Consider the following 25,713-nt stretch of genomic DNA (forward strand, 5'->3'; position numbering starts at 1 on the left):
ATTCAATTGATCAGAAATTCAGTTTATACACAGATTATCAGTTGTGAGTTGACTGCAGAAAGTGGGATGTATTTCCCTTGCATTAAGTAAGTTTCAAATTTCACTAGCTACATTTACAGGGAGCGGGATGGTGGATGGAATGTCCACCAAAGAAGAGATGAATAAACCTTTCAGTGGACACAATTATAATCTTGGAATGTTATTTATGCAATGGTTATTGTCTTAAAATTTAATAATATGGGCACAAATGGACTAAGGATTTACCTGCAGGATGGCTCAGCGAGAGCTGGTGGTCTCTCTGTTAAGGCATAGTGAACCATCCTAGAAGGCACTAACCACTAAATTCCATGAGTTTTCCAGTAGCTGCCTGTAAAGTCATCGGTTAACCAGCCATTGCTTTGAAAGATAACACCAATTTCTCTATCTATCTAATGGCAAGCAGCAGTGGGACATTTACTGACAGTCTCAAGAGACTGAAAAAGTCATACAGTGAAGAATTTACATTCCATTCACCATCCTGCCCCCTGTAAAGCTAGCTAGTCAAGGAGAGAGGTAGTGAAATTTGAAACTTAATGCAAGGGAAATATATCCCACTTTCTGCAATCAACCAACAACTGATAATTTGTGTATAAACTGAATTTCTAATCAATTGGATAATCTTTTTCAATTGCTTCAGAAATCCTTTATCTTCAAATTATCAGTATTGTCTTCTAAAGTCTTCTGTATCTAATTAATTAATGAATGATTAATCAGGACTTACAAGCACTAATAATTCATATTCTTGAAGAATGCCTTAGTAGTTCCTGGAATGGGATGGAGTACAAATAATTAAATAGGTCAGTAGACAGCCTGGTAGAAAGCTACCTAGTTCAGTCATTCACTAGTCAGAAAGGGAGGAAGAAAAGGTAATAAAGAGGCTAGTGTAGATTTGGAGAAATAGATAAAAAGGGGAAAAGAAGCCGGGCGTGGTGGCTCACGCCTGTAATCCCAGCACTTTGGGAGGCTGAGGCAGGCAGATCATGAGGTCAGGAGATCGAGACCATCCTGGCTAACATGGTGAAACCCCATCTCTACTAAAAATACAAAAAATTAGCCAGGTGTGGTGGCGCGTGCCTGTAGTCCCAGCTACTCGGGAGGCTGAGGCAGGAGAATAGAGTGAACCCGGGAGGTGGAGCTTGCAGTGAGCTGAGATTGCGCCACTGCATTCCAGCCTGGGCAACAGAGCGAGATTCCGTCAAAAAAAAAAAAAAAAAAAAAAGGGAAAAGAAGAAGAAAGAAAGAAATAAACAGAGGCCAATTATCTAAAGAAAATATATTATAAATGAAGGAATAAGTCTGTAATATCATTCAATAACAGGTTATCTCATATTTGGAAAGATTAAACAAAAACTTTCAAGAAAGCCCTTTTACAGACTATCACACATAAAAATCCAGTAACTATTCATTATTTCTTCTCTAGTTATCATGATTACCACTTTGAGGGCAGAGGCTATGGCATAGACACCTTCCTAATCCCTCCCTTGAAACTCAGGGACAAAGCATCTCTTACTGTGCTCTGCAAAGAACAGGGTATTTGCATGAATTATTCTTTTGCAGCAATTGTGGTCTGAATGTTTTTATCCCTCCCAAATTCATAGGTTGAAATCTAATCCCCAATGAATAGTATTGATAGATAGGGTCTTTAGGAGACAATTAGGTCATGAGAGTGGGACCCTTATAAATGGGATTAGTGCCCTCACAAAAGAAGCTTGAGGGAACTTGCTCACCCCCTCCACCATGTGAGGACTCATAGAAGGCGCCATCTATGAAGCAGACAGCAATCCTTTATCAGACATTAAATCTGCTGGTACCTTAATCTTAGACTTCCCAGTCTAGAAATAAATTTCCATAAGAAATGCATTTCTGTTGTTTACAAGCTACCCAATCATTGTATTTTGTTATAGGAGCTCAAACAGACTCAGACACCAGTCTTGATATTCTGGATCCATTATGGATTCAAGGAACTAGGATGCAGTGGATTGCATGATGTCCGCCAAAAAGATATGTCTAATTGCTATCCCCTGGTACCTGCAAACATGATTTTATTTGGAAACAGGGTCTTTGCAGATGTAACTGAGTTAAGGATCTACCGATAAGGTCATCCTGAATTTAGGGTGGCTTCTAAGTCCAGTGACTGTTTCCTTATAAGAGACAGGAGAGAGAGATTTGAGACACACAAACACATGGAGAGGAAGGACCTATGGGGATGGAGGTAGAGATTAGAGTCATACTTCCATGAGCCAAGAAATGCCAGAAGCCACCAGAAGCTGGAAGAGGCAAAGAAGAGGTCCCCCATAGAGCCTTCTTGGGGAAAATGGCCATGTGACCCTGCTGTCACCTTGATTTCAGCATCTGGCTTCCAGAATGGAGAGAATAAGTTCCTGATGTTTTAAGCCACCAAGTCTGTGCTACTTTGCTGCAGTAGCCCTAAGAAACTAATGCACAGGGGTTTTGGGGAACCAGTGGGAAAGACTTCTTAATCTCCAGGTACAAGGATATTCTACTCTTCACTCAATGGGAATAGGAGACAATGAAATGGTTTGGGAAACGCCACAAAATTGCCAGCTCCTCTCAGTAGAATTCTCTTAAAGAGAACAGTGAGATGTGTCTCCTTTCACTCTAAATATATCACCAAAAAAAAAAAAAAAGAAAGAAAAAAGCTGAAATTCATCAGGATGCAGCACGTCTTGTTTATGTCACATCAACTTGCCTAGACTACAAAAAGGTCCTTCAAAAGCCTAGACAGACAACAATATGAGTTTTACTTGGGTTTCTTATAATCAAGTTGTCGACGGTGCTTTTATATTTGAGCATTTTGAAACAGGAGAAAACAATTTGGCTTTAAAGTCTTACCCACTGAAAATAGTGAGACACCCTCAGCATACTAATGCGTCTCTACTCTAAATGTGTTGTACGGAACGGCAGCGTTGGCATCCCCTGGGAGCTTGTTAGAAAATGCAGGGCCCTTGCCAGAGCTACGGATCCAGAATCTGCATTTTGACAAGAGTCCCAGGTATTTGGGTGGCACATTAAAGCTTGAGAAGCTCTCATCTAAAGCATTTACGAGACAACTGTTTCAAAGGCTGTGGAATTTTGCCATCTTAAAACAAGAATGACCAGAAATCCGTGCAACACACATACACACCGACATCAAATCATTTAGCCTTCTCAGCTCTCTTGACCTTGACAAAAACTGTACATGGTTTTGAAATTTAAAACAAGAAAAGAAAAGAAAGAAAAAAATGAAAAAGAACATTTATGTGTTTCACTCCATTTATTGAATACACTATTTGCTAACTGGGTTAGACTCCTATGTAAGAGTTAGTCCCAGAAATCCAAGAGATCAGAAGCAATCCTTTTTAAAAATTATCTTTTTCAGCTGTGGCTTTAATGCATTTTTTAACTCAGTTTATTAGTTTATTAGGAGAGTCCAATGTTTCCAGTAGAGCTCAGCTAGTGATCACTACGCACCCTGTAACTACTACTCTGAGCATAGAGCACTGAGTGACAGATGACACCAATGCATGGGGGAGCAAACAGTGACCCAGCACTGCACAAAGCAGAGGAGAGAGGGACATGGCTTATCTCAGCATGGGGAGGCAAGAGATATTCTACAGGGTGTCCCTGGGATTACATAGAGTCTTCCAGCCCTACCTGGGAGGATCAGAGAGCAATTCCTGGAGGATATGGTGTCTATGCAAAGTCATAAAGAATAAATTATAGGAATGTTTCAAAGAAGGTAGAAAAAGACAGTCTAGGCAGAAGGAACAACACAAGTAAAGGCAGAGAGGTGTGAAAGAATCTGGGACTCTAGCAATTACGGAATACGAAGTAGGAGTCAGAGAGGGATGGCAAGGAAGCAGGGAGAGGCCAGCCCATGGGGAGATCTCTGTTGTCTAAGGAGCCTGGACACAGTCGTCTGAGGGATGGGCAGCTCATCTTCTGCTACTGCTGCTGAGAAGAAAAAAAAAAAAGTGCCTAAATTCTCTGAAGTCTCGCATAAGCCAGGCTCAATAATAGAGTAATGAGGCTGTGAGTATCTGAGTACTCTCTGTATGATATTAGCAAAAATTGGGATACTTCTAAAAGGCAAAATGCATTCTATGAATTAGATTTTATGATGACAAGGTACAGATCAGAGGAGATATTTGGGTCATATCACATGGTTAATTCAGTGCAATCAAAGCTCTAGAAATGAAATATGAGAGGAAGCTCACTAATATCAAGACTTTTAGGTGATTACATAGCTAAAAATGCACAGAGTAGATTAAGTCCTTAAAGACATTTTCTGCTGAAAAACCCTCATGAAGATCACCTTGGTAATTTGGTAGCCGAATCACCTATTTGGGGAGATTCTTTGAATCTTCTTCAATATAAAATATTAACAGCCTTTTGGGTTACAGGTGATTTCAAGCTCTTCGGGCTGCAGAAACCCCCGAGTTCTAATATAGTGTATTTCTGTGTTCATGGCAAGGAGTCAAAAAAAAAGCATGAAATGTTCTAGGCAATTAGGGGAGCAGAAAAACCTGTGTATGTCAGTCACACGCTAGTCGGCATGTTAATTCATTGTTGGCTGTGGTGCGGAATCCCACATGGGCCAGTCCACAGGTACAAACTGCATGATTACCTCCCACCCACTGTTTTGCAAATGCATGCTCCCCATCACAGAAGGCATCAGGCCAGAGGAGATGGATGACTTAAGACCTCTGTCAATATAACCCCCAAAATCACCACTGCTACTAAGGGAGGGCCAGTAGAGCAATGCTCATAAACAGGAAACTCAGATATTGTCTACTTTTGTTACAATTATTTGACACAATCATATTTTATGTTTTTAATTAGAATGCATGTATCCAAAAGAAATCGATGTAACGCCTGGAATGTACGAAAAAATGTACGAACCCAACAGATCCATATCTGGAGAATAAATAGCAGCTGCATATATTGTGTAGCCAGGGCTGCAGTGCATCAGTGAAGAGCAGATTCAATCACTGCAGCTATCCCATACAACAAACCACAGTTTTTTCCCTTTAAATACCAAAGCTGTTTTTAAGATATTCCACCTTATCATGCAGAACATATTAAAGAGGACTCCAATTAGTTACTCAGTAATTGGAGGAGTCACTCTACCTGTTTCTGTCTGCTGAAAGGAGCTTTAAGACTGCTGCCTCCTCTGCTGGGCAGATGCCTGGACTCCCACCCTACAAGACAACTTCAGACCTAAAGACGCTGTAACCTAGTAGTACTCTTATGCTGATGTGAAAGCCTGACAAGCGTGTTAACAAGCCCTCTAGGTTTTACGTGATTTATATCCTTGTTCCTTGTTCCTTTTCCTATGACATGTGCCATGGATGTCCAAGCGACTTCCTGGCTGTGGGGTGAATCAGGACTCAGAGTTAGCTGTGGAAGTGATGAAAGCCCACCACCACTGGGAAGACAAGCTAAGAGGACCCCAAAATGGGATAGATGAGGACAAGAGTCATTCTACCTAAGCAGTAGTTCCAAGACAAGAGTCCTAATTAACAGGAAGTGTCTGTATCTGAGGGGAGGCAAGATCAGGTGAGAGAAGCAGAGAAGAGGTTCTCTAGGAATGGGAGGTACAGCCAAGGGGCAGTTCACAGAATATAGCACCAGGGAGGACATTCTTATGGGGGCAGAGATTGCATGCTGAAAATGCTGTAAGATCGGTCATCAAAGTGCTGCCAAACCTTAGTTTGATATCAGAGATGGCAACAGGGAATCATTAACTGTATGGGTGAAAGAGGAACTCTAAAAATCTTGATGAAAATGGTTAGATAATATAGTAATTATTATATATAATATATGATAATATCTAGAATGTTATCTCTAGCCTGTCACAATGCAGTTATTGTCCAGTCCTTGGCTGGGATGTTGGTGGTACCCCTAGGACAGGAAGGATGCATAGTCAATGCCATGACACATCTTCCTCTTCTGCACGTCCTGTGCTCTCCTCCCTGCTCACTCACATAGGGCAGATAGGAGGGAGGCTCATATGGTTTGGCTATGTCCCCACCCAAATCTCATCTTGGATTGTAGCTCCCATAATTCCCATGTGTTGTGGGAGAGACTTGATGGGAGATAATTGAATCATGGGGGCAGTTTCCCCATACTGTTCCCATGGTAGTGAATAAGTCTCATGAGATATGATGTTTTTATAAGGGGTTTCCCCTTTCACTTGATTCTCATTCTCTCCCTTGTCTGCTGCCGTGGAAGACTTGCCTTTTGCCTTCCGCCATGATTATGAGGCCTCCCCAGCCACATGGAACTGTGAGTCCATTAAACCTCTTTTTCTTTATCAATTACCCAGTCTTGAGTATGTCTTTATTAGCAGTGAGAACGGACTAATACAGAGCCCAAGGCATGGAGGGATGGCAAAGGAGCAGCGATGCCACAGGCAGGGGCAGAGGCATCCTGTTTGGATATTGACCCAGGTAGGAGTGAGGCAGGAAAGAAGTTCCAAATAAAAGTACTGAGGAATGTCCTGTACATCTACATTATAACTATTACATCGATTAGACTGGAGTTTTCACTGTCTCAAGAATTAAGTCATAGAAACATATAGTAATATTGTTCTGACGCAAAAATCTACAATTAAGACATTTTATATTTATTTGAAATCTGCCTTCTAGAAAACACAAAGTGATGGGGGAAAGATATGGGATTAAGGCCAAGGAATTCAAACAGCATCACTTTTGACTCCCTTAATCCCAACTTAAGTAATAGAAAATGAATACTTTTACTTGTCTTTTTTTCTATACAAATTGAATATTCAGTGCCCCTGAAACAATAAAAACAATTCCAAAATGAGACCCTAAAAATGGTAATGGACTTATTTTAAATACTTTTAAGCCTTTTAATAAAGAATATACCGCTAGAGAAGTAAAGTGGATTTAAAACAATCTTTCCAAGGCAGCAGTGAGCCTAATGTTCTCATCATGTGATAAGTTAAATGACATCAAAATAGGAATGAAGGCAATTTGAAAATAACCTTTCAAAAATTATCTCAAAATGCCAGAGATAACATTCTAGAGGGTTTAGCACGAAAAGAGAAAGGCTGGCAAAAGCTTCAAAGATGAATATCCTGTCTGAATTGCTGTGATTGAGGGAAAAGATAAGTGTCTGAATGTCATAAAATCTTCAGAGCTGCACGACAGTAAATCAGCACATTGCTCCAATTATTGGATAGCATGTGATGGCTAATTCAAGAATGTCCACTGGCCTTATTAAGAACTTTTTATCCATTATTTCAATGTTAAAACGATTTCAATCATGTAAAGTTCTCAGTTCACACTGATCCACATAACTTTGTATTATTATTACTATTTCCTTATATGCAAAACAAAACTAAACAAAACCACATTCTAGAGAGGAAGAATTATTTTTAAGTTTTGATTCTATTGGCTATTTTTTCTAGTTTCTCTACCAAGAAGAAAATGCTGTTGATGATTGTTTTGCCAAGTAACTTACACTATCATTAGAGTTCACCACTGAAATGTTAAACGCTCCTTAGCAATGTACTCAGCTGTATTAGTGAACGTCACATCTAGAAATGCACCTCCTAAACAGAAGGGGTAATGCGTTTCTAAAATTTTATTTATTTATTTATTTATTGAGACAGAGTCTTGCTCTGTCGCCCAGGCTGGAGTGCAGTGGCGCAATCTCAGCTCACTGCAAGTTCTGCCTCCCGGGTTCATGCCATTCTCCTGCCTCAGCCTCCCGAGTAGCTGGGACTGCAGGTGCCTGCCACCAGGCCTGGCTAATTTTTTTTTTTAGTAGACATGGGGTTTCACCATGTTTCCCAGGCTGGTCGCAAACTCCTGAGCTCAGGCAATCCGCCTGCCTTGGCCTCCCAAAGTGCTGGGATTACAGGCGTGAGACACCATGCCTGGCCTCTACAACTTTTTTTAAGAAAAATGAGTCACTGTCTTTCTCTGAAAACCCTACACCTGATGGGGAATGACAAAACCCTAAAATCAGCTCACAGATGCTAGTGCTCCTCAGAAAACAGTCATGAACAATGTTTTCATTTTGCCTGTGGCTTGGAAGCTTCTCTCTGTATAGGCGAGTCTCATACCAAGGCCCTATCTCTATCTACCTCACAGAAATTCAGTAACGTATGCTAATATCTAAATTCCCAGCAGACTCTATGTGAGAGTAAAGTAGGAACATCTCCCAGAATGTTTCAAACAAGATTGAAGCTATGGAAATTTGATTTAGTGCACTTTGGGGAAAATATCTACTGCAGAGCATGGCATCCTGAAAGAGAACAGCATAGTTACCTATTTGCATGAATGGAGCAAGTTACCCCGAACTCCTCATCCACTATATGAATTTGTTGGAGTAGATGTCAAGGGCACCTTGTAGATCTAAAATTTTAGAATCTTAAAATAAATTAAGTAATACTCCTTAACTTGTATGTAACCATCACAGTAACTTAAGGCCTAGGTGACCTTAGGCAAATTACTTTTAATGTCTGGAGCCCCTACTATTTTTTATATATACTTTTATATATATATATATTTATATATATATTTATATATATTTATATATTTATATATATTTATATACATATATTTATATATGTATATACATATATATTTATATATGTATATACATATATATTTATATATGTATATACATATATATTTATATATGTATATACATATATATTTATATATGTATATACATATATATTTATATATGTATATATATTTATATATATACACACACATATATACACACACAAACACACAAACACAAACACATAGATGTGTGTATATATATATATACATGTATGTGTGTGTATACATATATATATATATAAAATACATAACCATCAGTGTCACTTAAGGCCTAGTTGTTTGTGTATGTGTGTATGTGCGTATGCATATATGTGTGTGTGTGTGTGTGTGTGTATGTGTATACATATTTACAGATGGGAAGACTGAGGCACAGTGAGGCTAACTAATTGATACAATAACCTGAGGGTAATAATGGGCTGAGATTCAAACCCAGGTCCTCTGGCTCCCATGTTTAAATTCTGGTTCTTAGTCAACCTCAGAGAACCTCAATCAGCTAAACAAGAACACGAAGGTGATGGTTAGTTTTATGTGCCAACCTGGCCAAGCCACATACCCAGAGAGTTAGTTGGTCCAACTTTATTCTAGATGTTTCTGTGAAGGTATTTTTCAGATGCTAAATGAGCGAAATTTCTACTTAAATGAGTAGATTTAGAGTAAAGCAGATGACCTTCCATAATGGGAGTCAGTCTCACCCAGGCAGCTGAAGGCCTTAATAGAAAAAGGCTGACGTCCCTGGAAGAAGAAGTAATGCGTCAACATTACCTCTTTCCTGGGTCTCCAGCCTGCTGGCCTACCTTGTAAATTTTGGACTTGCCAGCCTCTCTCTCTCTTTCTCTCTCTCTCTCTCTCTTTCTCTCTCTCTCTCTCTCTCTCCACACAAACACACACACACACACACACAAACACAACACATGCATACATCCAGTCGGTTCTGTTTCTTTGAAGAACTCTAATATAGTTACAAAATTGAAACTGGAATCCAGATCTATATTTTTTTCAGGGATGCTTCTGTTCTATTTGAGAAGTGCAGCTGTCTTTTTACTGGTAATTTTCTCCTGTGCTTCACCTGGACCACTGTAATGGTATCTTAACCAGTCCCCTGCCTCTAACCCTACTCCCCATCCTAAACCTTGCCAGAGATTATGCCCTGTAATACAAAAAGTACCTGTCAATCATTTGAAATTGCTCACCAGCCCCCTAGCTTGGCAGGCAGGTCCTTCACAATTGAGGTACTCTCTACCTTGACAAATTCATCTCCCTCTATTCCACTAGATGCAACTTCATGCTAAGCATGCCAAATGACCCTTCCCTCCTCCGACAAGTCTTCACTATTCGCATTGACTGTGACTCAGTTCACTTTATTATATCCTCTGTGCATCCTCTCCCACAACATTCTACCCTCCTCTTGAGTTTCTAAAACACATCTTTGTAATAAAAATCAACACCTCCTTGTTTTATAATTATTTATATACACTTGTCTTCTTCCACTCAACTATGAGCTCCCTGAAACAAAGACCTGTGTCTTATGAAGCTCTAGAAATTTGCACAATGGATTTTCCATACACTTTTATTGGATCTATAAAAACCAACTATCCTGACTCTTAGTCAATGATAGACCTAATTTCACTTGAATGGTAAAATTTTGTTATTTTTCTCCAGATCGTTTTTCACGTGTTATTACTGAACAATGAAAAAGTCAGAGTCTATAACATCTTAATTTTTTGCAAGAATAATAGAATACCTGAAATTCATATCCAAAGTAGAATTCAATTTCCTATCTTACCTTGCTCTTTTATGTGACAAGCTCAACCAATCAACCAAAACAAGCAGCTACACTCCTCACTGAGGGTCAGGGTTAGGGTTAAGGTTAGGTACACTCCTCATTGAGGTGTGTAACACCTAAATAATAATTAAAGAAGGCTCTGGGCCAGGCACTGTGGCTCAGACTTGTAATCCCAACACTTTGGGAGGCCATGGCAGGAGGATTGCTTGAGCCAAGAGTTTGAGACCAGCCTGGGCAACATAGCGAGACCCTGTCGCTACAAAAAATTAGAAATTAGTCAGACATGGTGGCATGCACCTATAGTCCCAGCTACTCTGGAGAAAAAAAAAAAAGAAAAGAAGAGAAAAAGAAATAAAGGAAAAAGAAAAAAATGAAGAAAAAAAAAGAAGAAGAAGAAGGTTCTATAGCACTAACCATAAAAATTTACTGTAAACTACACATTTTAAAGCAGAATTTAAGTAGAGGAAACACATGGTTTGAATTCCTCAAGTAGTATTATTTCCTAACCTGTGTTTCTAAAATCTTTCACCTAAGTCTCATTTTTTAGACTCCACTCCATTCATATTGAAGACTCAAAAAAGTCAATCAGGAAACTGCATGAACATCAATTTACAATACTGACACACCAGGTGTGCCCCACATTGTCTACTCAGACTGGAAAAGCTACTTTCAATATTTTAATTTGTTAAGGCCTTGAACTTGGCAATACAGAAACAGTATTGACTTCAAGTTACTACATTGGTTTTCTACTGCCCCAAAATCCAGAGGTGAGTCAGTGGAGTTCATTTCTTAATTGCTTCATGGGTTTCATTCTATTTTCAACTAGCTTCCAGGTGAAATATTTTTAAAAATCATTTTAATCATTAAAAATATACAGAAGATCCCAGCACTTTGGGAGGCCGAAGTGGGCGGATCACGAGTTCAGGAGATGGAGACCATCCTGGCTAACACGGTAAAACCCCGTCTCTACTAAAAATACAAAAAAAAAAAATTAGCTGGGCATGGTGGTGGGTGCCTGTAGTCCCAGCTACTCTGGAGGCTGAGGCAGGAGAATGGCGTGAACCTGGGAGGTGGAGCTTGCAGTGAGCCGAGATTGCACCACTGCACTCCAGCCTGGGTGACAGAGCGAGACTCTGTCTCAAAATAAATAAATTAATAAATATTCGGAAGAAGAAATTCTACAAAGCTTAGTAATGAGCCATTTAGTTATTAGGACAAAATCGGATGCTGAGTCTTTATGCTTTAGTGTTTCATCCAGCTTGAGGTTGGGTTACCCATGATCCTCATGGCACTTCATCCTGCCCATGCACTCGGCAGCATCCACGCATATCTTGTGTTGCTGATATGGTTTGGCTGTGTCCCCACCCAAATCTCATCTTGAATTGTAGCTCCCATAATTCCCATGTGTCATGGTAGGGACCCAGCAGGAGGTAACTGAATCATGGGGGTGGGTCTTTCCCGTGCTGTTCTCATGGTAGTGAATAAGTCTCATGAGATCTGATGGTTTTATAAATGGGAGTTCCTCTGCACAAGCTCGCTCCTGCCCACTGCCATGTAAGAAGTATCTTAGATTTTCCTTCATCTTCTGCCATGACTGTGAGGCCTCCCCAACCATGCAGAACTGTGAGTCAGTTAAACTTCTTTCCTTTATAAATTACCCAGTCTTGGGTATGTCTTTATTAGTTGTATGAGAACAGACTAATACAGTTGCCTTCCACAACATCACACTCTTCTGGCTTTTCACCTTCCACCCCAGTTGCTTTTTTTCAGTTTCCTCTGCAAGGTTCTCCTCCATATCTCTAAACACTGCCTTCAACTTTGCTGTCCCCACCCTAAACTTTGTCAGTGATGATCTCCTGTAATGCACATCTTAAGAAGCCAAACAACTGTTCCTTGGGGCTGCTCCTGGGACCTCTTCGCTTCTCATGTGTCCTTTCTCTGTTGACCTCGTCCTCCCACATGCTTTTATATGTTATTTATATGTGAATAGCTCAGATACATATCATTTCAATCCAGTTCTCTATTCTGAGCTCCGGCTCAATACAGCCAAGATCAACATCTCTATTTTGATGACTCACATACCAAGGTTAGTATGCCCAAAATATAACTCTTGTACCACAACCCTCCAAACAACAAAACAAAGAAACAAACAAAAATGTGTTCTAATGATCTCATCATCAGTATGGAATCATGCCATACCACCAGTCTCCCATGCCCCAGTCTGGGGAGTTATCATCAAAATCTTCCTCTCCCTCCAGTCTTGCCTCTAATCAAATCTGCCTTCACAATCCGGATCAGATGTACCATGCTTGTATCCCCTACCAGCCACCTTCCCAGACAAAGACAACATTATTGCTTGACTGGATTATTGCAAAAATCTCCTACTGGGTCTCTCATACAGTCCTGCCCTTCTCCATCCTTCCTTTCTCTGTAGCCAGGCCGATAATGCCCCTGTCTGCTTAGAAAGATAATTCTAATAATTTTCCATTGCTGTGTGAAAGAGGTCAAAATAGTCTGTGTGATTTCCAAAGCTCTTCTAAGACCAAGACCAAAGATCACCAACAACTCCTCTTCCTATCCCCTTTATGCCCTTCCACTTGCTCTCTCACTTCAAATCTCTGTTTCTCAAACATGACAAGATCCTTGCTGCCTCAAGATTTTTGCTCAGACTCTTATCTTTACCTAGACCCTTCCTGCTTGTCATGTCCCCAAGCTTCCACCATCTGCCACACTCCTACCCATGTTTTTAGTCTTAGCTAAGGAGTCCTTTTTCAGGAGACTTCCCTATACTTCTGCACTCAGCTGAAATGTCCTACTGTAGGAGCTCATGGTACCCTGTCCTTTTCTTTCAATCATTTATCCTCATTGCAATCACAGTAACTGGGTGATTTATGATGCATTGCCTTTCTGTCTCTCTCAATAGATTGGAAGGTTCATGAGGCTGGGATACTTAGGATTTTCTTTACTCCTATATCTTTGGTGACTAAAACAGAACCTAGCACATAGTAAGTACTCAATAAATACTTGAGGAGTAAATCGATAAATGAATGAATGCATGACAAAGAAAGTGATTTGTTCATTGTTTTTCTGCTTTCATTCTATTATACATCCAAACCATCCATCTCTTTTTATCCTCCAAATGTAGACACAGAATAATGACAGGAAATGGAAAGTGGTAGCTTATTTGGAAATGTTCCCACACTCAGGATTGGTGCTACTAAGCAAGGTTATTTTAGAGAAGCATAAGCATATTACTCTCCTCTTCTCTAGGGTTGGCAAAGGATTCTTCATTTCTGCTATTCACATGCCTATATGACAGAATAATACCAAGACAATGCCCTTAGTATTATGAGGAAAGAAAAAATCCTGGCTCTGCCACTAACCAGCTCTGAGACTACACGTGAGTCATTTAATAGCGCTACATCCTAATCTTTCTTCTATGAAGGAAAAAGACAGCCCTGCTGATCCCATATCTTGAGATGCTTTACAACAAAGTTTTGTAAGAGCAAAGGGAATGATGAATAGGGGAGATAAAATGCTATCCATCCCACACAAATGAGAAAAGAGTCAAAAGCCACAGACATGCTTGCTGGCTACTCAAATAATGCTGATGTATTGTTCTTGGGGGAAAGTACTAAACATGAAAGGACTTTAAGTAAAATACATTCAGAGAGCAAAATACATCAATCCTGCCTAAAAGGGCAGGATCTTTGCCAATGAAGTGCTGTCTTTTTGAACAAGAGAAAACAAAACAAAACAAAACAAAACAAAAAACCCTAAGATCTTGACCAGTATAACTACGAAAAGAAATCGATCTCTCAGGAGTAAGAGTCTGAACTCAGGTCTTTAGCCAATTGTTTGAAATGTACCTGCTCAAAAAAATTGGGGCAGGCTATTCCTCAAATTGCCTTCTAAGTTATTACACATAATTTGTTGTCTTTACCTGAACTGTCTTTTGCACTCCAGAGAGAATATCATTTTCAGGGTTTCAGCTACTAAAGAATGCCATTGGCCAGGGAGCTTGAGGAACTCATGCAGTCACTTTCTAAAGAAATGAAACTACTGTAAAAATGTGTGCTCACACAATAGTGGTATTATTTGCATGTAGCAGTCTAGAACAAACCACTTTCACATGTATTATCTCATTTATTAATACCCTGTATTCTTTTCTGTTTTACAATCAGGAAACTAAATAAATCAATTAATTTGTCTAAAATTATATACTTTGTACATATCAAAGCCAAGATCCCCATCGAAGTCTGTGTACTTTCTACTATACCCTTCATTTCTCCAGTAACAATGGACAATGCCTGAAGAGTTTAAATGTCTTAAAAGTTATTTCCTTAAAATAGTAGTCAGTGGGTGAAAATAATTCAAATGCTTTACCTCATGTCATCTGTTCTTTATTTAAAGCCATCAGTAATGGAAGACACTCTTGCCTCTTAAGGGAATGATATAATTTCTCCTTTGGTTTAGCATAATACCTTTACAGGCTACTTGGGAACAAGGCAAGGTGTCAAAGGCACAGCATATACACAAAAAATCAATGGCCTTACACTAACTTGGAAGAAGCAGGATATGATGGTTAATTTTATGTGTCAAGTTGACTAAGCAGCAGGCTGACCAAATACCTGATCAAACATTTGTTTCTGGGGATGTGTGTGAAGTTATTTCTGGAAGACATTATCATTTGAATTGTGGACTGAGTAAAGTAGATGACCCTCCTCAATGTAGTCAGGTCTCACGTAATCTGTTGAGGGCCTAAAAGCAAGAAAAATGCAGAGGAAGGTTGGATTCCCACTCCCTCTGCCTTAGTGCTTGAGCCGGGACATCTATATTCTCCTGCCTGTGATGCTCCTGGTTCTAAAGTCTTCAGACTCGGACTGGCCTTAATACCATCACGTCTCTGGCTCCCAGACCTACAAACTACACCACCAACTCTTCTGGTTCCACAGCTCACAGACAGCAGACCGTGGGACTTAGCCTCCATAATCATGTGAGCCAACATCTTATAATAAATTTTTTTTCTAGAAAGATATTTCTTACAAGGTATTGCCTATACAACAGCTGACTCTTGAACAACACAGATGTTAGGAATGGCAAGCCCCCATGCAGTCAAAAATCCACATATAACTTTTGATTCCCCCAAAACTTAACTACTAATAGCCTGCTATTGACCAGAAGCCTTACCAATAACGTAAAAAGTTGATTAATAGGCCGGGCGCGGTGGCTCACGCCTGTAATCCCAGCACTTTGGGAGGCCGAGGCGGGCGGATCACGAGGTCAGGAGATCGAGACCATCCTGGCTAACACGGTGAAACCCCGTCTCTACTAAAAATACAAAAAATTAGCCGGGCGTGGTAGCGGGCGCCTGTAGTCCCAGCTACTCGGGAGGCTGAGGCAGGAGAATGGCGTGAACCCGGGAGGCGGAGCTTGCAGTGAGCCGAGATCGCGCCACTGCACTCCAGCCTAGGCGACAGAGCGAGACTCCGTCTCAAAAAAAAAAAAAAAAAAAAAAAGTTGATTAATACATATTTTGTATATGTATTTCATTCTATATTCTTGCAATAAAATAGGCTAAAGGAAAGAAAATGCCACTAAAAATCATAAGGAAGAGAAAATACATTTACCATTCATTAAGTCAAAGTGTGCCAACATAAAGGTTCTCATCCTCATCGGCTTCATTCTGAGCAGGCTGAGGCAGTGGAAGAAGAGGAGGGGTTGGTCTTGCTGTCTTAGGGGTTGGTAGAGGTGGAAGACATTCCAAATACAACTAGACTCACAATGTTCAAACCCATGCTGTTCAAGGGTCAACTGTGTATATATATAATATCTATATTATATATAGATATATACAATATATATGTATAATGTATACACACAATGAGATTAATCATTGTCATGGTTTGGATATCATTTGTCCCCACCAAAACTCATGTTGAAATTTGGTCCCCAACATGGAGGTACTGGGGTGTGGGCCTAGTGGGAGATGTTTGAGTCATGGGGATAGATCCCTCAGGATTGGCTTTGTTTCATTCTTAAGGTGATGAATGAGTTCTTGCCCTTGTGAGACTAGATTACTTCTCACAGTAACAGGTTGGTTCCCAGGAGAGGCAGCTGTTATAAAGCAAGGTTCCTCCTCCTGTCCTTCTTTGCATGGGTCTACTCCTCCTTTGACCTCCCACCATATGATGCCACATAAAAGCCTTCACCAGAAGCCAAACAGATGCCAGCATCATGCCCATTGAACTTCCCAGCATGAAGAATTGTGAGCTAAATAAACCTCTTATTTATAAACTAACCAGTCTCTGGTATTATGTTACAGCAACACAAAATGGACTAACACAATGATATATTATATTGGTTATAAGTCCTATTGGTTCTGTTTCTCTGGAGAAACCTGAGCAACACATAGGAATATAGAGCCACCTGTCTGTACACCTGCACATTCATCTCTGGTGGGAGTACCACATGGGAGATGGGGTCTCAGACAGTAATTTTTGAACCTCAAAGAAGCAACACTCCCTAGTTTATATCTGGCTTATAATTATGATATAATCCTCATGCATACTAAATTCATTGCAAGGGCTAAACCTTGCAATAAAACTTCTGTTCTACACATTCTGACATTGGGAACCCTGTGCCTAGGAAGCACTTCATCCAAGCTATAGTCTTTGCTCTGTCATTCAATTTTGTTCTGACCATGAGTAAGTCCCTTCGTGACTTGGGACCTCAGTCTCCTAATCAGAAAAGGGAGTTGGATAAGAGTGCTCTTACAAACTCCTACATTCTCTCCACTTTTTTCTGCATGACCCTAGGTTTTTAGAAGCTGGGTAATGACTAATTACCATTGGAAAATGGGCTTATCCATTTGCTATGTATTCTGTGGGGCTCTCCTCTCAAATTATACTTTGGAGAGAGGAGTATGTGTATGGATGGGGGAGGTATTTGTTTATTCATTCAAAAAATATTTATTGAATAGTACCTACAAGAAGTCATACACTTGATCGAGGTCTAGGGACAAAACAGTGAATAAGACTGACATGGTCCTTTTCTAATAAAGTTTACATTCCATGAGGGAGATAAACAATAAAGAAATAATACAATAGAAAACAGAGAGTGATTATGGCTATAAAGAAAATCAAAGGAGAGCAAAGAGATTGGGAGTAATAGGGACCCTGTGGCTTTTGACAGGGTGATCAGAGAAGTCTGCGAAAAAAGTCCCATTCTAGAAGAGGCCTGAATAAAGTTAGAGAATGAGCTATGAAAATATCTGGACTGTCACTTTTACTAAAAATAAATTTTTCATAAACATCTTAAGAGAATTAGTAATAGCTTTTCTTATAGTTTACAGAAAATCCTGGTTGAGGCGAAGAGTTTCTCTACTAAAAAGTTAATGAAAAAGGTTTTATAATGTACAGTAGTTCAGGTCTCTTTTGTAAAAAGTGGCAGAAAGATGGTTTTTACACCGTTAATAATAGATTCAACAAAAATGTATTATGTGCCTAAAATGTTTAACTAAATATAGTCCATACAATATTTGGCTTAACGGCCTTAGCAGGCATATGCCTGTGGGGCTCTGGTAGGGGAAAGTCCAGGGGCATTGCATAGAGAGGATAAGGGAACCCAGGAATAGCTGAATGATTTGCCCCTGGAATCCCAAACAGGACATTTCTCTTCCCTGTAAAACCCTGGGGTTTTACAGCTTTTCCCCAGGGACACAGCGCCTGACCCTGCAAGTGTGTGTCCCCCTACAGTGAGACCAAGACCACACCAAGGCAGGCAGATTTGATAAAGCTCTAGGTGGTTCCAGCATCACACAGCCAGTCAAACATTGTTCAAGCAGGTAGCCAGCATTTGTGGAACACACTGAAGGGAAACAGGCCTACTATCATCATTAGTGGATATCAGGATTAAGGACTTTCATACAGCATTTCAAACAAGTTTATTAGAAAATATCATGAACTTTTAGCCAACCCTATGCCCTGAAGCAAGAAGCAAGAAATGAGGCATCTCAGTGTAGGTGGTGTGGAATGGAGGCAGGGAAAGGCCTCCAAAAGTTGATCATTGGAACAGTAAAGAGCTGTCATTCATTCCTTGGACAGATACTGGAACCCGCTGTACAGCATTATAAACTACTGAGCTAGCAAACCCTCCCAGGCGGCATTATGTTTCGGTACTGGAGCTGAGTGAAATTTAGCTTACTGTTTTTTGTTTTTAACAAAATAGCTTTATTGAAATAAAATTCATATAATATAAAATTCACTTATTTAGAATATACAATTCAATTGCTTTTAGTTTACTTCCAGAGTTGTGTGATCATCACCACAATCTAATTTTAAAATATTTCTATCACTCCAAAAAAAAACTCGTTATCTATTAGCAGCAACTCCATCCTACCACCAGGCCCCACTCCAGCCTAAGGCAACCACTAATCTACCTGTCTCTACAGATTTACCTATTCAGGGATACTTCAGGTAAATGGAATCATATAATATGTGGTCATTTGTGACTAGCTTCATTCACTTAGCATGATGTTTTCAAGGTTCATCTATGTTGTGACCTGGATCCACGCTTCATTTCTTTGTATTGCCAAATAATAGACTATTTTATGGACATACTGCATTTTGTTCATCTATTTATCAGTTGATAGATATTTGAGTTCTTTGTACTTTCTGGCTATTATGAATAATGTTACTATGAACATTTGTGCATGTTTCTGCACAGGCATATGTCTTCATTTGTCTTGGATATGTACTCCTAGGAGTGGATTGCTGGGTGATACGGTAACTCCAGTTTAACTATTTAAGGAATTACCACGGTGTTTTCCAAAATGCCAATACCATTTTACCTTCCCACCAGCAGTGTTCAGGGGTTTCACTTTCTACACATCCTCACCAACACTTGTTAATATCTGTCTTTTTCATTCAAGTGGGTATAAAGGAGTACCTTATGGTAGTTTTGATTTGCATCTCCCTAATGACTAAAGATGTTCATCATCTTTTCATATGCTTATTGACCATTTGTATATGTCCTTGGGCAAAATGTCTTTTTAAGTCATTTGCACATTTATTAGTTGGTTCATTTTTTTATTATTCAGTTGTAAGATTTCCTTATATATTCTGGATACAAGTTCCTTATTAGCTACATTATTTGCAAATATTTTCTTCAATATTTTAGTGCACAAAGTAGGCTAATGCTGGGTAATGAACCTGCTTTAGGGAAGGCTGTCTTGGCAGGTCAGAGCACTGTTAGGTTCTGCTATATGTTAAAATATGGCAAGACTGGAAGGCAGCACGAGAGACCTTCTCTGTATGTGTTTGATAAATTAAAACCTGAGGCAAAAACAAAGTAGAATGAAATGTTTACTCTTCAGGCATCATGCTGAGTTAATTTTACTATTTTCTTTTTGACCTAACAAGGAGTTTCAAAAGAGAAGTCTGGGGTTTTGTTTTTGTTGGTAGCTGCATTAGATGGATATTAGCCAACCTCTTTTCCTCATCATACTTTATCCATCTGTCCTGCCTTCCCACAAACTGGGATAACTCCATTTTATTGCTGTGTTGTCTCTTCCAACTTCTCCAAGGCAACTGGCATTTTCCCTATTTTGGGTAAAGAAAACTAAAAAAAAAAGTTAGAGGAAAGAGAAAATGAAAATAACACTAAGAGGTTATCTTAATGTTGTAAACAGTTATAAACAAGAAAGAACTGAGATTATATCTGTGGCAGTAAAATCAGATAGTACCACCCTCAATTCTTCCTAATCACAAATTAAAGTCTTTTTCTCACACTTCATATTTGCCTTTATTCTACTCAACAGACCTTGAAAATGGGATTCAGTAACAATGTTTCACATCCTTGGACATATTTCTCACTGATATTTGACCTGCTGTTCAAAAAGAAAAAAAAACTTTAAGTCAAAATTTAGTCTGAACTGTATTCAATTTATTTTTTAATGAGAAGACTAAATTACATATTCTCAGTTCAAATTATATTGTGCTAGTTTGTAACAGAGTCTGGGTGGACAAGTGACCCCTGAATGCATTTCTACTACCTGTTGACTAACAAGTCCTTAACCAGCAGAAGAATCTTATTCACTGTGTATCTCCCTAGTCTGAGCTACAATTCTAAAACTGTCCCGAATTAGATGTCTTTATTTTCCTCTGGTCAATTTCATATTTGAACTTAAGGCTAAATGTCTATACATGTGTGAGTGTGTGTCTGTTGGTATGCAACAATGAAATGTGTATGACTATTTACCAATATCGAGGTCCTATTCCAGGTATCAGGATGATCAGACTTTACTCTTTCAAGTTAGCTTTCGCTGCAAGACTTGCTCTGGCCAATAAAACTGAGCAAAAATGATGTGTGTCTCATTTTTGCTATAGTGTTGAAGAATCCATGTGTGGGCCTCCATGGTTTTCCCCACTGTTACTGAATTCTATGACATTCTAAATGGAAGAGGCTTCATCAGCTTGGGTCTCAGAGTAGAAATGACATGAATCAGAGCCCTCCAGCAATGAGTATGTGGTATGAGTAAGAAATAAACCTTCATTGTTTTTGGTTACAGACATTTGGGGATGTTTGTTACTGCAGCATAACATTCCACCTAACTAATTCAAGTAGCCAAAAAAAAAAAAAAAAAAAGCTGCTTTTATTTTCAGTCCTGTTCTTCCTCAACATACTTAAAAGTTCTTCTCTATTAATTACTGACGCAACTAACAACCCAAATCCAATTTGGTCAGACCATGTTGCAGAATCTGCTGCTTGGAACATGACAAAAACATCAAGAAAAAACTGTTCAGATTACAGAGTTTACTACACTGAAGTATATAAATGTCTTCCTCCCTCCTTGTCCTCCTGTGTCCTAGTACATTCATTGGCGTTTCACATTCATACAAATAAAATAAAAGATGAGAATACACGGTTTTGCTGAAAATCTTCCCATTCCTTAAAGTTTTTAATATGGAACATTGCATGTTTTTCATACTTGATATGAACACTTCATGCACGTTTTCCCATGTGCAATGCATGCTTGTGGGAGCCTGGCCTTCATGCAGGCAGCTGGTGTACCACAGAAGGCTTTCTCCATTGAAGAAAATCGAGCATGTTGAGCAAATATGAAACTTCTGTTTCTCGGCAACAAAGTTCCTGCTTAGGTTCTGGAATAGCTATGGATTGTACATTCCTCAGGTGCTACTTAGGGAGCAATAGAGGATAATCCACCTCTAATGTGTTTACCAGGTCAATTCTCTGCATAGTTATAAAGCCTAATTTCTCCTTACAGCCATCCCGCAAAGATCCTAAAATGTGACTACATCACGAGTTTGCAACACTCCCAGAAAAAGCCACACCACTTGCCAGATGCAACAGTAAATGCCTCTTTAAAAACACAAAAACAAAAAAGTTTTCATTAAAAGATGCTCCTGCCCAAATTTCCTATGAAATAATGATGCTGCGGTCCCAAAGGAGGTAGGCTTTTGGAGAAAGAGGAATTCTTTAAAATGCATTTGGAGCCAAGATACTGAGTTTTTCCCATTGTGCTACACGAAAAAGACGAGTCTGGAGGCAATTTAACAAGTTTAAATTACCATTTGGAAAGTAATAAGCTTTGGCTCCTGAGATGTGCAACCAACTGGGAATGGTCTGGCAAAAAAAAAAAAAAAAACCCTGTGTATTACACATTTCTCAGCTAAGTCCCAGACTCACATGCAACACTTAGCTTTTAGGAGATAATATGTGAATTAATGACTCTTCATGCATGGTTTAGGAACCCGAAATCACTAAAATGGCTGCCTGTGAGATAAATAACCTTTCCTCCATCATGTAAAATACTGATAAAGGGATTTAATGTATACTCTGATTCTTAAACATGATTCAGAAGAGAGTATATACAAATAAAAACAGCAGCATTTTCAGAGCATCATCAATTTTGTAAATTTCTTCGTACCTTTGCTCAAATTTGATCAAAGTGAATTTCTTCACATAATCCCAGTCAGCTAGCCACAAGCCATGTCACCTCATGTCTACACTTGTCTATTTCATTGCTTTATTAGTCAGAGCAGGCTAACTTCTTTCACAATTACCTCAACATTTTAGTGGCTTAACACGATCTAAGTTTACTTCTTGCTCATGCAACACTCTAATAAGGCGAAGCTTTCTGGTCAGGCTCCTCCAAACAGGAAGTCAAGAACCAAGGCTTCTCCCAGCCTGTGGCTCCGCCATTCCCCAAGTCCTCAAAGCCCCGTCTATTTGGATGCCAGCGGGGAGAGAGAATAAAAGGCCATCAGCACAGTTAATGGGCCTCGCTTGGACTAGGAATTCACCACTCTGCCCACATTTCATTGCTCAGATCTCAATCATTTAGGACACCCAAATGCCAAGGACAAAGTAGGAAATGTTGTTAAGCTGTGTGTCCAGGAGGAAAGGGGAAAGAATTTGGGGACTCCCCCTCTCTCTTGCTGGCTGGGACATAACCTCTCTGTTTGTTTTCTGTTCTGCAAAGTGGGCCTAATAATTGTATCTACTTATGATTATTCCTACTACATTTTTTTCAGGGATCCAAAACTGGCCAGACTGAGAATTGACTTGAATTGTAAGAGACCTGTGAATCAGCAAGATTGCCAGTTTATTTCCAGTAGAGGCTATAAACTTATCGGCCACCAGCTAGGACATCTTGTTTTTGACTCAAGCTGTGTAAACTGCCAAACAAGCCATCAGAAGGTGATATTCTGAGTAGAGGGGATCAGAGAAAAGGACATAGGACAGCCTGAAGGGGTGCTTTTTCTCTAGACCAAGTGACCAAGGTTTCTAAGCCTTGTCACTACCGACATTTTGGGCTAAATCATTCTTTGTGGCAGGGCCTTCCCATGAATCAGAGGTTGTACAGCGGCATCCCTGGCCTCCACCCACTAGATGCCATTAATACTTCCCCAGTTGTGATGAACAAAAATGTCTCCAGACATTGCCAAATGTTGCAGAGGGACTAAAGCACACTCTTCTCCACTTGATAGCTACTGTTCTAGATCATGAAAAAGAATAATGAACTATTTGACTGGAAAACACCTATATGCAGAGACAGTGCCTGTCTGTAGGTGTTCCTATCTGTCTGTCTGTCTCTCTCTCTCAGGCAGTGCTGGGAAAACTGCCAAATACCTGCTCTTTGGCTTCCCTTTGTCCAGCCACCATGCAGCTCATCTTCCTCAAGATCATTTGCTTCCTCCAGCTGTGCAGATGCTGCTGATGGAGCTACAAGCCCTTTGTGTGCAGGGAGACAACAGGGCTGTGTGTGTCTCCCATTCCCCCAGGGCATTCTCCTCACGAGATTTTAGGGGGAAATTACTAAACAAGCCTCCAAGCAAAGGTAAATGGATTGGGATTTTTGTACCAGAGTCCCCCAGACTTCAAGTGCTCTCAACAGCTAAAGGTATTTCCAGGGAGGCAGTAAAAAAGATGACATTTGCAACTTCTCAGAAGGCACTTATTCCAAGTATAATCCAATTTAGAAAGTGCATTTGCTTTAAACTTCCTCTAAAAACCTAAATAGAAAAAATATTTCTAAATCTTGGTTCAAATAGTGACATTGCCTTTTCTCCCTCCAACTAGCTGTTGTATTCCAGTAATTAGGGAAAGGCTCTCTGATGTGGGTATAACTGTATAAAACTCCAAGTGTTTCAAGTTGAAATGTGCAAATGGACTTATTTATGACTTTTGTTGCTTTGATACGAAAAAAAAAAACTGTTCAAAGCCAAAGGTTTTTTTAATTTGAATATAGTCGACTTACACCAGATAACAACACTTGAAAAAACTAAGCTATTTAATGAATATTAGACAAACGCTATACTAAGAACCATGAGGATTTCTTCATTCCAATTTATTTTTAAGCTAAAAAAAATCTAAAAAATAAATAAGCTAACCACCGTGCATTGAATGTCTATTATTTCTCAGGGCATTAATGTTCATTTTCTGTAATCCTTATTTATTCCCTGTAAAATTGGTATTCATATCATAAAGAGATGAATAAATTAATGGGTAAAAAAATAGAAAGAGTAAAAAAGACCCACAATTTGATACCACGACAGGGTGACTATAGTCAATACTAACTGAATTGTACATTTTAAAATACAGAGTGCAACTGGATTGTTTGCAACTCAAAGGATAAATGCTTGAGGGGATGGATACCCCATTCTCCATGATGTACTTATTTCACATTGCATGCCTGCATCAAAACATCTCATGTACCCCATACATATACACACCTATTATATACCCACAAAAATTTAATAAATAAATAAATAACGAGATAAATAAATTGAGGCTTAGAGAGACTGAACCATTTGCCCTGAGGCACACAACTGTGTACAGCTTGGTGAATATAGAATCAGGACTTGAGCCCAAGCCCTGCTGTCTCCAAAGCCTACCACACTTGTGCTAGTTTCCCACCAGGCTGTAATGCCTCCTTAAGAGACTCATTTAAAACCCCGTCTCTACTAAAAATACAAAAAATTAACCGGGCATGGTGGCGGGCGCCTGTAGTCCCAGCTACTCGGGAGGCTGAGGCAGGAGAATGGCATGAACCCAAGAGGCAGAGCTTGCAGTGAGCCGAGATAGCGCCACTGCACTCCAGCCTGGGCAACAGAGCGAGACTCCGTCTCAAAAAAAAAAAAAAAAGAGAGAGAGAGGCTCATTTATTGCAAATTCCATATCAGCAATCACAGCTACTTTTACACACCCAAACCTAAATGTGACTATGGTAATAAGTATCTTAATTTTCATTTCATTGCCTGGCAGTTCTCCTCAACTGGATAACATATTAGGCTCTGGATAACTATATTAAACTGAATCCAAATTGCTTAGAAAGCATTTATCATTACTATCTCAGAAGAGTAGTTATGCACAAGTATGATCAAGAAGCACATTTCTGGCAACAATCTATTTGTCCCTTTTCCCCCCAAATTAGTCATGGTTTCTTCCCTAAGATGAGCAGAGAGAACCAAACTAGATGTTTCTCTTGCTCATGTACACTGGGCAGGGACTGCATGAGCTAACAAGGGAGGTGGCTCCTCCGGAGACTGGCACCCACGGCTCGCTAGTCGTGTTCACATTCGTTATAATGAAAATCTATCCTGCTGCCCAGTGGGTTCAAGTAACCATGGCAACTTACCAGCAACATCACTCACACAAATTATAGCAAAGAAGCTATGACCAGCTCCACCCAGAAACTGAAACGGTCACACCAAGAAGGAAACATTTCTCAAGGACGCTTAGCTCTTAAAGAGCCATTGGCAA

At 39.6% G+C, this 25,713-nt stretch overlaps 1 protein-coding gene across 3 annotated transcripts in view; it reads right to left on the reverse strand.

The window, feature by feature from the left end:
* Window positions 1–25,713, reverse strand: part of PID1 (phosphotyrosine interaction domain containing 1) — a 250,284-nt gene that overhangs the window by 84,228 nt on the left and 140,343 nt on the right. The window lies entirely within an intron of this gene.

Source organism: Pan troglodytes, chromosome 13 (assembly GCF_028858775.2).
Source record: "Pan troglodytes isolate AG18354 chromosome 13, NHGRI_mPanTro3-v2.0_pri, whole genome shotgun sequence".
Classification (NCBI taxonomy): domain Eukaryota; kingdom Metazoa; phylum Chordata; class Mammalia; order Primates; family Hominidae; genus Pan; species Pan troglodytes.